General features: G+C 42.1%; 1 protein-coding gene across 1 annotated transcript in view; it reads right to left on the bottom strand.

The window, feature by feature from the left end:
• The window catches only part of LOC149440032 (A disintegrin and metalloproteinase with thrombospondin motifs 2-like), a 987780-nt gene that overhangs the window by 639658 nt on the left and 330692 nt on the right, over nucleotides 1–17430 (bottom strand). The window lies entirely within an intron of this gene.

Here is a 17430-nt window from a genome sequence, read left to right as displayed (position 1 = left end):
GGACCTGTATACAAGATTGTACTCCAAGAAACAAATTTTGCTAGTAAGTAAAAACAAAACAAAAAAACACTATTTATTAGTCATACGGAACAGAACACGGGCACTTAAGTCATTACCATGGGAAGTAGCAGTTCAACTGAGAGGTGAACAACAAGCCAACAAATGCCAACAGGCCAACATAAGAGATGGATGGCTCCACAGACTCACAGAACAGCTTGAAGCAGAGGAGGCCTTAAAATCCACATGGTAAAACTTACTTGTAAACAGGAAATCAGGTGTCAGTCTAACAGGACAGTGGGGAAAAAAAAATTTCTTGGGATTTTTCGATGTTATAAGGAGGGGAAGACAATGTCCTCTTTGAGTAAGTTACCACCTTGGGCTGGACAATCTTTTTTTTTTTTTTTTTTTATAAATATTTATTAATTTTTCAAGTCATATACAAAACAATTCAACATTTCCATTAAAATAATTAACAAACCTGTATTTTCTCCTCATAATTTATTTATATATAACTTCCTTTTCTTACCATCCCCCCACCCGGACCCCCCCTATCCCCTCCCCTCCTCCCCCCCTCCCTCCCCACTCCACATTTTCTCTTCTCTAATTAAATCCGTATTTTTCTGTTGTTCTTAAACCCATTTCTGATCCCACCTGGGTATCAGACTTTTTGCTGCGGTCAATTAATGCCATATCCCGGAGCTCTTATATGCTTTCACTGAGAGTTCCGAGATATGGAGGAGACATAATTCTGGATCCAATCCTATTTTAATTTTAGTGATTTTTCCTATCAAATAAACTATCCTCCGCCAGAACACCTGTATTTCTGGACACTCCCACCACATATGATACCACGTGCCCTCCTCTCCACATCCCCTCCAACACATACGTGATTTTTCCATATTCATCTTGTGCTCCACATTAGCAGTAATGTGCCATCTATTCAAACACTTACAATTTATTTCTACTTCCCGCATACTAATATTTTCATGAATTAGTGTGAGCAATTTCCTCTGCTCCTCCTCCTCTATTTTTCTTCCCATATCTCTTTCCCATTTCTCTATGTGCATTAATTTTGTGTCAGTGTCAAGATCCATTAGTATCTTATATGTTTTTGCCATTCCGTGTCTACCATTTCCCCGTGACTCAAATATTCTCTCAAATGGATTCCAGTCTTTTCTAATTCTTATAGGCTTTGGGAGGCTCTCAAAAAAGTACTTCAATTGGTAATACCTTAGTCCAGGGGTAGGCAACCTGAGAGCCGCAGGACTACAAGTTCCATCATGCCTCTGCAAGTCATAGCTGTAACTGTCAGTTTTGTAATGTTGCAATGCCTCATGGGAAATGTAGTTCCACAACAGCTAGAGAGCCGCAGGTTGCCTATCCCTGCCTTAGTCTATCCATCTTATTAAAGACTTCTCCCTTTCTTTCCTCCATTTCCTTATATGACCCGATTTCCTCTCCTACCATTATATCTCTCAATTGCGCCTCCTTTTTTATAATCCATTTCCCTGCTATACTATCCTTACCCGGGGTGAAATATTTTGTGTTCCTAAGTGGTAATAATTGTGAATTATAAACCCACCCCTTTTGTCTATGTAATAAATCCCATTCTTTTAAAACATTAAAAGTGTACATACTAGTGCTCTCCTCTAATTCCCTGTATTGTGCAGGTAACCAAATACTTTTGCTTAGACTTATTCCACTCAGTGCATTCTGAATTTCAACCCAACTTTTCTCCAGATTATGAGTCCAGTCAAATATTCTCGCCATAATCACCGCTTTATAATATCTCCTGAAATCTGGTACCCCCAATCCTCCTCTTTCTTTACATCTAATCAACATTTCGTAGCCTATTCTAGGCTTTTTATTCCTCCATATACATTTTATCATCATTTTCCTAAGTTCTTTAAAGTATGCCTCTGGGAGTTTAATTGGGATCATTTGAAATTTGTATAATACTTTGGGGACAATTACCATCTTTATCAAGTTTATGTGACCTATCCACGATGGATTTTCATTTCCCACTTTTCTCAACTCCTCCTTAATCTCATTTAGTAATGCTATATAATTGGCTTTATATAGGTTCTTAATTGAGGCTGATAGTTTTATTCCTAGATATTTCAATTCTTTATCTCTCCAAAGGAAAGGAAATTCCTCTTGTTATTTTTCCTTTTCACTGTTTTTAAGGTTTATATTTAAGATTTCGGTCTTTGTTGGGTTAATTTTCAGGTTCGACAGTTCTCCATACTCCCTCAATGTTTTCATTAAGTTTGGAAGTGATGTTCTGGGGTTTCCAACATAAAACATCAAATCTTCCGCATACGCCACTACCTTATGTTCTCTATCTCCTATCTTTATTCCTTTTATGTCTATGTTCTTCCTAATCGTGGACAGTAAGGGCTCCAATGATAACACATATAACAATGGCAACAATGGACATCCCTGTCTTGTACCATTTGACATTTTAAAATATTCCGATCTTCCTCCATTTATCATTATGGTAGCGGTAGGGCCTCTATATAACTCTCCAATCCACCCTCTCATTCTATTTCCAATTCCTAATGCTTCCAGAGTATCCATCATAAAACCCCAACTCACCCTGTCAAATGCCTTCTCAGCATCTATCGACTTCAGTATCATTGGGGTTTTTCCTTTTTTACCCTCCTGTGTAAGCAACAGTGATCTCAGAGCATTATCTCTACCCTCTCTACCTGAGACAAACCCCACCTGATCTCTATGTATCCACTCCGGCATCAACTCTTTCAGTCTATTTGCCGAAACCTTTGCGTATATTTTAGTGTCTACATTTAGCAGCGCTATTGGTCGATAACTCGCGCATTGCGAGGGGTCTTTATCTTCCTTCTGTATTAATACTATATTAGCCTGTAAAGATTCTCCCCTTATCTCCATCCCATTCCCCAAGGCGTTCATATAGATCTTCATCTTGGGTATTAAAAGCTCTTTGAATTTTTTATAATACTTGACCGTATATCCATCCGGACCTGGACTTTTCCCTCCCGCCATACTTTTTAACGCTGTTTTTATTTCCTCTGCAGTTATTTCTGTCTCTAAAGAGTTCAGTTGTGTTTCTCTTAATCTCGGTAGGCCTGCGTCCTTTAGGTATGTCTTTCTTTTCCCTCCATTTACTATTTCCGTTTTCTTAAACGTATCCTGAGGTATGATATTATACAACTTGTTATAATACTCTTTGAATATTCTAGCAATATCCTTGGTTGAATGTACGAATTCCCCCTTGGGATTTCTTATTTTCTCAATATAATTTCTATTTTTCTTCTTTCTTAAAGTTCTCATTAAATACTTTCATGGCCTATCTCCCCATCTATACCTTTCACGTGTTATTTTATTAAAGACTCTTCTTTTTTCCTCCTCCATTACATTCTCTAATTCTTCTTTCTTCTTTTTTAACTGCTGCAATATCTCCTTAGCTCTTTCCCTTTTATGTACCTGTTCAAGATCATATATTTCATTTAATAATCTATCTATCTTTTCTCTCCTTTCTTTTTTCTTTTTTGTCCCCATTGCAATGAGTAGACCTCTGATGTAGGCTTTATGTGCTTCCCACACTGTCACAACCGACACATCCTCTGTTTCATTCTCTTCAAAGAACCATTCAATTTCCCTCACAATTCTTTGACCAATCTCTTCATCTAAAAGAAGTGCCTCATTCAACCTCCATACATAACCTTCTCTCCTTTCTCTACCCCATCTTAACTTCATTGCAACTGGGGCATGATCCGACAGGGTGCTTCCTCCAATTTTTACTTCCTCCACCCACTCTATCATTCGATGTTCTACTAATATGTAATCTAATCTAGAATAAGTCTCATGTACATGCGAAAAGAAAGTATAATCTCTCTCCTTCATATTCCTAATTCTCCAAATGTCCACCAGTTGACACTCATGCAACAGTTTCTTTAACATTCTCAAGGACTTGCTTTCCTCCCTCCTCACACAGGAATTGGTATCCATCCGCGGGTCTATACAGATGTTAAAGTCTCCCGCTACTATCATAGACCCCCTTTTAAAATCCATCAATCTCTTCAACACTTCTCTCATAAATGTCTCTGGCCTCTTATTTGGACTGTATATGTTTGCTATTGTACACTCAATTCCCTGTAATTTACCTCTCAAAAATAAAAACCTTCCTTAACCAAATCCGTTAATCTCTCCTCCACCTCGAACCTTATATTCTTTGCAAAGCCTATAGCCACTCCTTTTGCTCTTTTAATTGGTGAGTCCGCATAAAACCATGTTGGAAAATGTCTAGTCCTCAATCTAACCTTTGATTCTATCTCTAAGTGTGTTTCTTGCAGAAATACCACTGAGGCTTTTCTATATTGTAGTTCTTTAAATAATCTAAATCTCTTTCCTGGACAGTTTAACCCCTTTACGTTGTAGGTTATATATTGGATTTCTTCCATCTTACTTTTTTCCTGCTGACTTATCCTTCCTCTTCCTTCCTTCTCTTATCCTGCAGAGTTTTACTACCCCCCTACTCTTTACTTTTCCCATGTCCCTCCCCCACTCTCTCAATAGCCCCCACCACCCTCCCCTCCCCCCCTCCGCCCCACCCCCCCCCCTCTCCCACCCCCCACCCCACTAGGCCTACTAATTGCCTTCTAATCATTTGTGGACCTAAAACCACGTTTGATTTTTGACCCTGAGGTTGAGCTCTGACCATGTACGGTTCACCTTCCCTCCAAAGTTCTAACTTGCTGCAACTCTTCTTTTCCCCCAGCATATATCCCTCCTTCTCCTCCTCCCAACCTGGAATCTCTATTCTCTGGATATTAAGTTTATCAAAGAAGTCTCTCAGTTCCTCCGGAAATCTTAAGTATGCGGTAACTCCATTCTTCCATCCAATTAAACACATCGAGCTACTCCATCTATAATTGTATGTTCTGTTTTTTCATCTGTTTTAATAGTGGTTTCAATGATCTCTTTCTCCACAATGTCTCAGCTGTCACGTCTGCAAAAACTTGTATATTTTTCCCTTCAAATTTAATACTGGTTCTTCCTTTTATCTTCTTCCATACCTCTTCTCTCTCTCTATTTTTATGGAATTGTACCACTACATCTCTCGGTCTCTCTTCCACCCGATCTCGTTGGAACCTTCCTATCCTGTATACATTGTCCAGTTCACATATCTCAGTACTAGGTTTATCCATAATGGAGTTTAAAATTTTATGTATTGTCCCTCTTAAATCTTCTTCTTGTACAAGCTCCGGGACTCCTTTTATCCTGAGGTTGTTTTTCCTATGCATGTTTCCTTGTATCTCCAATTTATACCACAGCTTATTTTGTTCTTTCCTAATCTCCATTATCTGATTTCTCAATTCAGGGATAACTTGAGCATGTTTTTTAATTTTTTCTTCTGTTTCTTCTACTCTGGATAGTAAATGTCCCAAATCATTCCGAATGATTCCCATCTCTTGTTTAATAGATTTTTCCAAATTTCCAAACATTTCTGCCATCTCCTTTTTATTTGGGATTTGTAGTTCTCCTTCATTTTCTCTTAGCTCTGTTCCCTCTGGTATTAATTGACTATTATTATCCATTTCTACAGATGACCTGATGCTCTTATCCATACTATTTTCCATTATACTTCTTTCACAAATCCCCTGAGTTCTTTCTGGGGTCACATTACCCTGAGACGTATATTTTCTAATCGTTCCAGATTGGGAGTGCTTGGGACCGCTCCCTTTACTACTTTTACTCTTCATATTTTCTGTAGGTCCGGTCTGTCTCCTCTAAAACTTTAGGGCTTATGCTGCAATAAGTCCTGTAAAGAAGTTCAATTTCTTCTGTCCCCTTAGGAATCCCCCCTTTTCTCTATTTATTCCCTCCTGCTTCAATATTACACAGTCCATATACAACTAGTGTACAGTTAATGTTCAATTCAACCACTCTCACTCACCCTTCTCCGACTGCTTTTTCATGAAGGCTGCCTCTCGAGCTTGTTGTCCTCTATTCAGGGGTCCCTTGAGGCTTTATTTCCTTTTTTTGGGGGATTCCTCCGGGTCCCTTTCTTTGTCCTTTCTGCCTCCCTTCCACTCGTGAGCAGCAAACCAAGATCCCCTCCGTTGGGCTAGTGTCTCCCCGATTCTTAGGATGCCCGCCAGCTATTCAGCTTGCTGTTCTCTGAGCCGGGTCCACGTGGCCTGTCAGTGAGAGAGCCAGCGTCTCCCCCTGCCTAGGAAAGCCAGCCGGCTTCCCTTCCTCCCAGTACTCCCTTGCGAGAGATCACGTGACCGCCTCGCGTCCCCTGGACTCCCAGCAGCCCGCTGCCTCGGACGGAAGACTCTAGCCATCCCACTGCCGCGGTCCCCGAAAGCTCCGTCCTCTCCACTTCTCAGGCGGGATCCCCCCTTTCAAAGGTAGGACTTCAGCATGCTCCTCGGCAGCATTGTTCTTGGGAACGTTGAGGTGAAGGTGGCTGTCCTACGGAGAGAGCTCACATCGCTCTCTCCCCTGCTGCCATGATCAGGCTCCTCCCAGTTCCACCTGACAGAGGAGAGTGATGCTGTGATTGACCCACAGTTATCGCATAGTACCTGAGCCAACCGGGCTGGACAATCTTGGGGGCTCAGCACCCCTCCTTCATCAGGGCTAAAAATCAAACAATAAAGAAAATGCAAAATATCCTTAAACAATTGCTGGCCATGCTATAGCCAAAAGACGGCTACAATACGGTCAGCTAGTTCCGAGAGGGTCTTTATAGACGTCCTCCCAATCACAGCTTCTCATATTGTAAACAGATTTGCCGGTTATCGGCAATCCTTTCCTCACACGCTGTCACAGGAGGAGGAGACAGAGGAGAAACGGTAACTGTCAGTTCACACAAGGGACAATTATACTGATAATCAGGGCACTGATCATCAGTGCCCTGATTATCAGTGCAGCCCCATCAGTGTAGCCTCAGCAGCACACATCAGTGAAGGATAAATACTACTTATTAGCAAACTCTTATAACAAACTAATTTTTTTTTTTCAAAATTTTAGGTCTTTTTTCATTTGTTAAGCAAAAATATTAAAACCCAACGGTGATTAAGTACAACCAAAAGAAAGGTCTATCTGTCAAAAAAAGAATTATAAAACATTTTGTTTGGGTACAGTATATATATATATATATATATATATATATATATATATATATATATATATATAGTGACAGTGTGGCAATCTGTCACCCAGGATTCTCAACAAGGCAGGTTAAGGGGCTCCAGGGTAAGTGTTTGATACGGAGGAAAGTGGCTTTTCACTTTCCTCCTTTGTTTGTAAGGTCCATTTTGGGATCTGGAGCCTGGAGATTTCAAAGAGATCTGGGAGGGATGAAATCTCCAATCCTGGGACCAGGTTTTGGGAATGGCCAGGAGACTGATTGCACAGGTGTGTGCGGGCCTTTTCAAAGATTCAGGACCAGGGTTCTGGGCTCCACCCCGGCAGATAGGAGTCAGGAGGGCTCCACCCCGGCAGATAGGAGTCAGGAGGGCTCCACCCCGGCAGATAGGAGTCAGGAGGGCTCCACCAAGGAGAGGTGGAAGCCAAAAGCAGCAAGGGGCTGCTAGAGACTAGCTGTGTGCTAGTGGGCAGCTGTGTGCGAGAGCCATAATTCTTGAAGAAGTCTGCAGGAGACAGACATCAAGCTGAGTGTAAGCCAGGAGGCTGAATCGTTGTTTTGTTTGATGGTGGATACCCCTGCGTGGGAAGCTTTATGTTATGGGACATTTGTTTAAATAAAATTGGGCAAAAAGGCCCTTAAAGAAGCGAGTCGCTGTGTGCTTTAAATGAAAAGCTCTACCACTTTGAAGCGAGTTCCCACATATGGTGGAGGATGCGGGCAGAATTGGAGATCCCTGCGATTGAAGTAAGTTCATCAGTTATATGAACTGTTTGGTGCATAAGTCTGCACTATCTGTGTGTGCAGGTGAGGAGAACCTGCTAGAGGAAAGGACTTTGCCTTAAAGAGACAGTGTTCCACGGTGTTGCTGAACTGTGTAACACACTGCTGTGTGCATGACTGCAAAGATAGGGCGGTCAAAACAGAAAAAAGAGGCAATGTTTGCTGAAATGAGAGATAGAGCCCTGTGGCTAGGGGGTTATATACCGCATGCCCCAGCCAAGCCGGGAAATTTAGATGTGGGTGAGTCTGCTGTGGACTGGTGCAAGCGGCACCTGGCAGCATTGAATCAACCTAAAGAGGAAAGCAAGCCAACCTTCAGTGAAAGGAGAGAGCTGCAGGATGTCCGTACCTGGGAGAGGGGTGTTGTTGCCCCTGGCAATTCTGCTGCAGTTAAACCAGTAGCTGTTGTGAAAAATGTGAATGTGTCACGGCTTGAGAGTTGGTCCAGCAGAGAGAAGCCCATGCTATGTGCAAGGAGAGGGGCTGACCAGAGGCCAGGACCAAGAGTGAAGGCCCATAGCAATACCGGGGAGGCCAGTCGGGCTGTCTGTGTACGGGGGGCTATGTCGTACAAGGATCATGGCAAGTGGCATCAAGAGGAGCCAATACAGCGTGTTAGCCAGCGAAGTTCTGCTTGGAGAGTGCAATCTCCCATGGCGACCGAAGAAAAAATATTGCCTGGAAGGAGGAGCTGCATTGGAGATGTGGCTCAGTATCCCAATAAAGAGAAGTGTAGAAATATACCCTGCGTGGAATGTGGTCAGTGGGGGCATGGGATCTTTTACTGTCCCAGACTCTGGAATACCGCTGATACTGCGCAAATGTCTACAACTGCAAGTCCAGAGTCTTGTTTTAAAATGTTGGCAGCCACCTCTGGCAACAGGGAGGAAGTTCCTGTTGGGCCTGCAGGGGGTGCCAGAGAGTCCATGGAGCCTATGATGGCGTCTGTTACTTCACCTTGGGGCGAGGGAAAAGTTGCCAAGGAAAGTGCAGTTGAGGATGCGTTTATGAGACGACGCACTCAAATGAAGATGGTGACACCTATTACTGTGGTGGGTAAGACTGTGTGTGATAAAACCATGGCTGGGACTGTCATGTTAAGAAGGACTGGTTATGAGACTGTCCATTCTGATGTAGGAGTGACCCCAGTTAGTTGGGCCACTGAATGTGCTTTTGAAAGTGACTTTTCCCTGTTCAGTGCCTTGTACAGTGGGGAGTTAGGGGTTAAAGTAAAACCTGCGCGTGGTTCTCAAAAAGAAAGTGATGTCACTAATATGTGCCAGTCACAGGTTGGTAGTGGGCTAGTACAGCCCACAAGAGCTAAAAATGTTGTTGATGAGAAATGTACTGCTGTTGGGAAAACCCTGAGCTCTTGCAGTGCAAAAGCTGTAATTAAAGATGGGTCATTTCCCGTAGCAACTGGTGGTAAGACAGCACAGGTGTCCTTAGACATCTCCAGGGGTCTCCGTGTATTGGAGCCGGAGGTTGCCCGGGACAACTGCGATGTCACTCTGGTGGAGCAGAGTGGAACTGCACCTTGTCATAGGAGTGTGTTGGTGCAGTCTAATAATACTGAAAGTGTTCAGATGAACAGCGGGTTAATGCAGCCTGGCAAAAATGCAAATGTGTGGGTAGTTCAGGAAGCACCACCAGAGCAAAGTGGTGGATGTGAGGTATTGCAACCTGCAGTGGGAAAACAGGTGCTACCCAAGTCAGACATGATCCAGAGTGATTTGTGCAATGGATCTGCAACTAAGCCCGTCTATTCTTCTGTGTCTCCTTGGGCAGATGGATCGGTGCTGAGGAGCACTGGCGAATTGACCACATATACAATGGATTGGGATAGTTGGGGTAAAAGGCTAATCTCGTTGATAGATGAGGTTTTTATGCAAAAAAATAAGGTGGACACTGTTTCTGCTGTGCCAGCAGGAGGATCTATAGAACAGCCTATAGATAAGGGCGTGTATACAGCAGAGACTTTGTCTGTGACCCACAAAAGTGATGTTGGCATGGAGTGTCAAAATGATGTCACTGGGAATGATCAGGGGCAGCTTGTGGATGCTGAGTGTGAGATGTTGAGAGTGAGCCCAGCACATGGCAGCACTCTGGTGGAGCACCAGGCTGTGGTTATCTCCAGCTTGGAGGAGGTCCCTTTAAAAATTTCAATTTCTAAAGTCTCAGCAGGTGAGTCTCTCAGCATTCCCAGTGCCCTAAATATGGTCAGGAAGGTCTTAGGTTTAGAGTCAAGTGGTTGGGTTGTAACCAAAGTATTAAAGGAGATGCTTGAACTTTGGAATGTACAACCAATGTATACTGGGGTATCTTCTCCACAGTCGGATGGTCTGGTACTGCGGAGTACCACTAGGTGGAGCACCGAATGGCTGGCTGTACAGATCAAAGGGAAACAAGAAAGCTGTTTGTTTCAGAATTTGTTGATGGTGTTAAAAGTTGTATCAGGGTATGCTGCTGGACTACCTGTCAATGTATTTGAGAGAAGTTTTGGAGAAATGAAAAATGAGTCAAAGGTTTCACCTCCTAACAGCCAGGTGGGAAGCATTTCTGCTGCTATGGTCCAGGATGGTGCTGGTCAGTTGTCAGTGAAGGACGTGTTGACTGCACCAGTGGACAAACCACATGAGATGGAAGGGCCGAGCATGGACCAGAGAAAAGCAGAGATCCTGACCAGGGCTCAAACGGATGTGCATAAAGAAATCAGGGTCATTGGGCCAAAAAGAGGTTTATGTAGCAGGTCTGATGAGACATTTGGAATACAGGGACCAATCGTATGTGAAAACTGGCAAAATGGATCAGAAGAGAGCTCATCTGTACAGGATTTGTATACAGATCCAAGTAGCGTAGAAAAAGTTAAAATGGTGGGACAGCCGTCTGCAGATTGCATGACCCCATGTGAAGTGGCATTTTGTGAGGTTCACGTGGGTGATGGCTGCCCTATGGTGTGTGTGCCCTCTGCAGACACTGTCCTAACAAATGCTGGGAAAGATATTGAAAGGTGTAATATTGACTGGAATATAACCGTTCATGGTAAACTGAATGCTGTGGTAATGAGTCATGCAGGTTTGATCGCTAAAGGTACAAGAAATCAGGGGGGTGGTCCTGGTACAAATACAGTAGAAATAGTTCCCCTACAGCCTTGGGACGGTAATACTGAGAGAGGAAACCTTGGAACCTGAAGCAAAGGGGCAGAAAGGTCGATAGAAAGGCCAGGGGGACCCTGTTAAGATCTCAGGAGAGAAAGTGTTTATGGAAATGCACCCGGAAAAAGAATAGGGAAGGTTTGAGTAGAGCCCATAGCAGAGTGACAATGAGGCTTGGGGAGAGACATCAAAGGAATCATTGGGTACAGTTCCCCTTTAGGAAAGGTATAGTTAGACCAGATTGGACCCCTGTAAGTGAAAGCTGGCACAGAGGTGCCAGAAGATATAAGTTGTGTGTTCTGCCCCCTACGGGATCAAAACAAAGGGGGGGATATGTGACAGTGTGGCAATCTGTCACCCAGTAATAATAATTAAAATAGTGCAGTGCTCAAAACAATAATATATATAACAAGAAATGTGCTCACATGCATTAGTGTCACAAAAAATATTCAAAATAATTAAGTGAAATATCTGTCCAAGTGCCACTCAATAATAATTATATCATATTTGTGCCCACATAATCAAAAAAATAGATTTTTATATAATACCTTATTAATAACTACCATATAGTATAAAACACATACATATATCAGTGCTCCAAGTGCAATATCGTGACCACACTTCGTATACTACTCAAATAACTCAAACGAACTAAATAGTCCCAGAAAAAGCCGATAATAATAAGTCCATGCAATTTGTAAACAAAGTGCAAAAAAATGTGTTAACATTCAGTGCGCCAGCACAGTCTGCCTTCTCTGTACATCGCCGCTACGACCACCCCACCGACCATTCCTTCCACACCCAGTGCCCACTCTAGTCTGAATGAGAAGATGGAGCAAGGGGGAATCCTCGCACCCGAATCCCGGCCGGTTGGTGAGCGATTGTTCTCCAGAGGTTTCTGATCGGGGGTAATGGAAGTCCCCTAAAGGGATCCACAACGTGAGGAGAAGTGTTTACTGCCAGGGGATAAGGATCCAGGGTGATCCTGAAAGCTGTTTGGCCCTTAGGGGTTGCATTAAGGAGGTGAGGAGGCAATCTAGCCTTAGGAGGTGAAGAGGTGCTGGCGCACTGAATGTTAACACATTTTTTTGCACTTTGTTTACACATTGCATGGACATATTATTATCAGCTTTTTTTGGGACTATTTAGTTCGTTTGAGTTTTTTGAGTAGTATACTAAGTGTGGTCACGATATTGCACTTGGAGCACTGATATATGTATGTGTTTTATACTATATGGTAGTTATTAATAAGGTATTATATAAAAATCTATTTTTTTGATTATGTGGGCACAAATATGATATAATTATTATTGAGTGGCACTTGGACAGATATTTCACTTAATTATTTTGAATATTTTTTGTGACACTAATGCATGTGAGCACATTTGTTGTTATATATATTATTGTTTTGAGCGCTGCACTATTTTAATTATTATTATTGTATACACTGTTTTGGGTAGCAGGGTAAGTGCTGGCAGCTTCCAGTAGGTGAACTTTCCCTTCTTAGCGCAGGAGGATTTTTTCTGTAATCTGTCACCCAGGATTCTCAACAAGGCAGGTTGAGGGGCTCCAGGGTAAGTGTTTGATACGGAGGAAAGTGGCTTTTCACTTTCTTCCTTTGTTTGTAAGGTCCATTTTGGGATCTGGAGCCTGGAGATTTCAAAGAGATCTGGGAGGGATGAAATCTCCAATCCTGGGACCAGGTTTTGGGAATGGCCAGGAGACTGATTGCACAGGTGTGTGCGGGCCTTTTCATAGATTCAGGACTATGGTTCTGGGCTCCACCCCGGCAGATAGGAGTCAGGAGGACTCCACCCCGGCAGATAGGAGTCAGGAGGGCTCCACCCCGGCAGATAGGAGTCAGGAGGGCTCCACCAAGGAGAGGTGGAAGCCAAAAGCAGCAAGGGGCTGCTAGAGACTAGCTGTGTGCTAGTGGCCAGTTGTGTGCGAGAGCCATAATTCTTGAAGAAGTCTGCAGGAGACAGACATCAAGCTGAGTGTAAGCCAGGAGGCTGAATCGTTGTTTTGTTTGATGGTGGATACCCCTGCTTGGGAAGCTTTATGTTATGGGACATTTGTTTAAATAAAATTGGGCAAAAAGGCCCTTAAAGAAGCGAGTCGCTGTGTGCTTTAAATGAAAAGCTCTACCACTTTGAAGCGAGTTCCCACAATATATATATTAGAAAATATCAGGGGTTTTTTTTCAAAATTTTTGCTCTTTTTTTGCTTGTATCGCAAAAAATAAAATACCATCAAAAGAAAGCTCTATTTAAGTGAAAAAATATAACATTTTAATTTAGGTACAGTGTAGCATGATTGAGCAATTTGTCATCAAAAGTGGGACAGCACTGAAATCTGAAAACTGGCCAGGTCAGGAAGGGGTGAAAGTGCCCAGTAGTGAAGTGGTTAAAGTACAAACACCTTGATGAATTATTGTTGAAGCCAAAAAGCACATACTGTACATAGCTTAACTGATAAGTATAAAAACCAAGAAGGAGAAAAAAAAGCCAAAAAACAAAAAATGTTCTTATTAACCACTTGCCCTCCAGAGGATTTACCCCCCTTCCTGACCAGACCTCTTTTTGCTACTCGGCGCTGCACTAATTCAACTGACAATTGTGCGGTCATGCAATGCTACACCCAAATGAAATTTACGTCCTTTTTTTCACACAAATAGAGCTTTCTTTCAGTGGTATTTGATCACCTGTGCGCTTTTTATTTTTTACACTATAAACAAAAAAAGACCAAAAATTTTGAAGAAAAACAATATTTTTTACTTTCAGTTATAAAAAATATATAGTAAACTCAAAGTTAGTTATAAATTTAGGCCAAAATGTATTCTGCTACAAGTTTTTGGTAAAAAACAATCCCAATAAGTGTATATTGATTGCTTTGTGTGAAAGTTATAGCGTCTACAAACTATGGTATAGATAATGCAATTTACGTCATTGTTTTGCTATACAGCGCTGCGCTAGTTTAACGGACAATTGGACGGTCATGCAATATGGTATATAAATTAAATTTATGTCCTTTTTTTCACACACATAGAGCTTTCTTTTGGTGGTTTTTGATCACCTGTGCACTTTTTATTTTTGGCGCTATAAACAGAAAATTTTTTTTGAAGAAACATTTTTTGTTTTTTAAAAAACAATATTTTCTCATTTTGGTCATAAAAAATATCCAAAAAAAACTAAAATTTCGTCATAAATTTAGGCCAAAATGTATTCTGCTATATGTTTTTGGTTAAAAATTCCCAGTAAGTGTATATTTATTGCTTTGTGTGAAAGTTATAGCATCTACAAACTATGGTACAGATAATGTAATTTACACAGCTTTTACTTTCTGACTGCCCATCACATTTCTTGAGGTGCTAAAATACCAGGATAGTACAAACACACTCAAATGACTTTTCAGAAAGTAGACACCCTAAGCTATCTGCTGAGAGGCATATTGAGTCCATGGAAGATTTATTTTTTTTCAACGTTTCTGGAAAATGCCAAAAATATATATATATTTTTTTTACACAAAATTGTCATTTAAATGATTTATTTCTCGCACAAGCCATGGGTATATGTGCAATTACACCCCAAAATACATTCTGCTACTTCTACTGAGTATGAGGATACCACATGTGTGAGACTTTTTGGGAGCCTAGCCACATACATGAGCCTGAAATCCAATGACCACTTTGAAAGCCTGAAGGTGCGTAACTTCCTCCCTCATTTCACTTCCTCACTACCTATCACAGTTTCGAAGGCCCTGACATGCCAGGATAGCACCAAACCCCCCCCCCCTCCAAATGACCCCTTTCTGGAAAGTAGACACCCCAAGGAATTTAAAAAGAGGCATGGTGAGTATTTTGCAGATCTAATTTTCCAGGTTCCCCTAATGGCACGGGACTACCCGAGAAGGCCGTGGAAGGCAGTGGGGGAGGGGGGCATCATCTCCCACTGCTTTTAAAAGCAATCCTGCAGTTAATTAGCCACTAGGATTGCTTTTACATGAAAGCCGATCGCTGGCTGAAAAAAATTATACCAGAATGATGCCTGCTGCTGTAGGCATCATCTTGCTATAACCATTCAAATCCAGTGATGTACCAGTACATCGCTGATCCTTGTTGGTTATATATGCTATGTTCTTTTTTTTTTTTTTTGTATGCAGCCTGTGGGCTGAATGAAAAAAAAGAGAAGAAATCTCTGCCAGAAAAAGTGTGTGGTATGCCCACCATTAGAATATACCGCCCTGCATCCACCCACTTCTAATGGTAGGCACACATTAGGTCACACTTTGCCACAAGTGCCAGTTCCAAGGATGAACAAATGTCTAAATAGTGGCATGCTTGAATAAAAATTGTCCACATGGACAATATGGAAACACCAAGTCCCAAACTATCTTGCCACTGCTCCCCATGTAGTCTCGGCATCCGGGGGGCTCCACTTGACTATCTTTTCCCTCGTAAAAACCGAAACTTATAAGTATAGCCTGTTGCCCTCTCACAGGTCTTCTACATCTTGACCCCATATCTGGCACGCTTGCTGGGGAGAAATTGTTTGAATGCAAGGCGGCCAGAAAAATGAATCAGTGATTCAACGTGAATCAACGCAGATGTTTTGCTGGGGAGTATAGAAATCTGCAAATGTTTGGTTAAGGTGATTCATAATGGGCTGAATTTTGTGATATCAGTCAAATTCAGGATCACCTCGAGGACGACAGAGTGTGTTGTTGTTGAAATGCATAAAACACTCATACTCTCATATCTATGCCTGGCCATGGCAGCAGAGAACACGGGCATATGATGAATCGGGTCTGTGGACCAATACAACCGCAATTAATTTTGTTTAGTAATGCCCATGTTGAGGGTTAGGCCCAAAAAAAATGTATTTCAAAAATCCTTAATGAATTTCCATGCGATTGGTCTGGCAAGGTTTGAATTTGAGTTGGAGGTGATAAATTGTTGTGCATATAAATTGCTTTTTTTTTTATTTAACTTTTTATTGCAAAATTATACAAACATTAAAACATTCCATCTTCCAAAATATACTTTATCCTTTTCTCCCTAAATAAATACATTCTATAACCCTTCTATAACCCCCCTTCTCCCATCCCCCCCCCCCCCATCGTTATCTTATCATTCTCTATCTGTATTCATTTCTCCATAGATTGTTGTTCTGTTCCGAATTACTTTAATTCTGTATAAGATTCTGAGGTTTTAAAATGTAACCAAACACTCCAAGTTCTTTTAAATATTCCCATCTTATCCTCTTCTAAACTTCTCAGTTCTTCCATTCTGAAAATACCTTCCACTCTATCTATCCAATTCACCACCCTCGGAAGCTCTGACACCAACCAAAATTTTGGTATTAAACCCTTTGCTGCACTGATTAAATGGCACAGCACTTTATTCTTATTTACTTCCGCCATGGGTTCAAAATAGTAGAACAAGCATTTCAGTAGATCCCGCTGAATATTTACCGCACATATTTCCTTGATATAATGAGCTATTTCCCTCCAAAAAACCTGTATCCTCGGGCAACTCCACCAGATGTGCTCCATATTACCCTTTTCTCCACATCCTCTCCAGCACCAAGGGGAACTTTCCCCCTGCTGTTTATGGGTTATACTAGGTGTTAAATACCATCTAGCCAAGTATTTGTAGTTCGTCTCTACTGTACGCATGTTAATTGCCTTGTGTGTTAGGTTAAAAATACCTTCCCTTTGCTGAGGGTTGATTTTTATTCCTAATTCCGCTTTAGACTTGCTAGCACCCCCAACAACACGAAGCATTAGGCCCCGACCGCTATAACCCTGGCAGACGGACCACACAAAAAAGCTCTAACGATGTAGTCGTGCGCTGGAGCTACTATGGCGCAAAACCAAATCCCAACAAGCGTTCACCCAATATATATCTGCCTTCCTAACATACACTTCCTCCCTTCACACTGCCAAGCAAGCCTACTTTGTTACCTTCATTAATACCTTCTCCTCCAGTCCTCGCCGGCTCTTCTCTACTTTTAACTCTCTACTCTCTCCGCCCCCACCTCCACTCAGTACCTCACTCACCACCCACGAGATTGCTAACCACTTCAAAAACAAGATTGACGCAATTCGTAGGGACATCGCCACTTCTCAGACTTCCACCTCACCTAGCATTCCTCACACTAAAACCCCCTCAACACTCCACTCCTTCGACCTTGCTACCACTGAAGAGGTCACTAAGGTCTTCTCTGAAGCTTGCCTCACCACCTGCCCCCTTGACTCTGGCCCCTCACAACTCCTACGATCACCCTCTTCTTCCATCCTACTCTCCCTCACTCACATGTTTAATCTTTCCCTCTCTACTGGCACCTTCCC

Source organism: Staurois parvus, unplaced genomic scaffold (assembly GCF_062004578.1).
Source record: "Staurois parvus isolate SC_StPar_1 unplaced genomic scaffold, SC_StPar_1.0 ptg001129l, whole genome shotgun sequence".
NCBI classification, from domain to species: domain Eukaryota; kingdom Metazoa; phylum Chordata; class Amphibia; order Anura; family Ranidae; genus Staurois; species Staurois parvus.
Note: the sequence above shows the minus strand (reverse complement) of the source record. Positions and strands in the feature narration are given on the sequence as shown.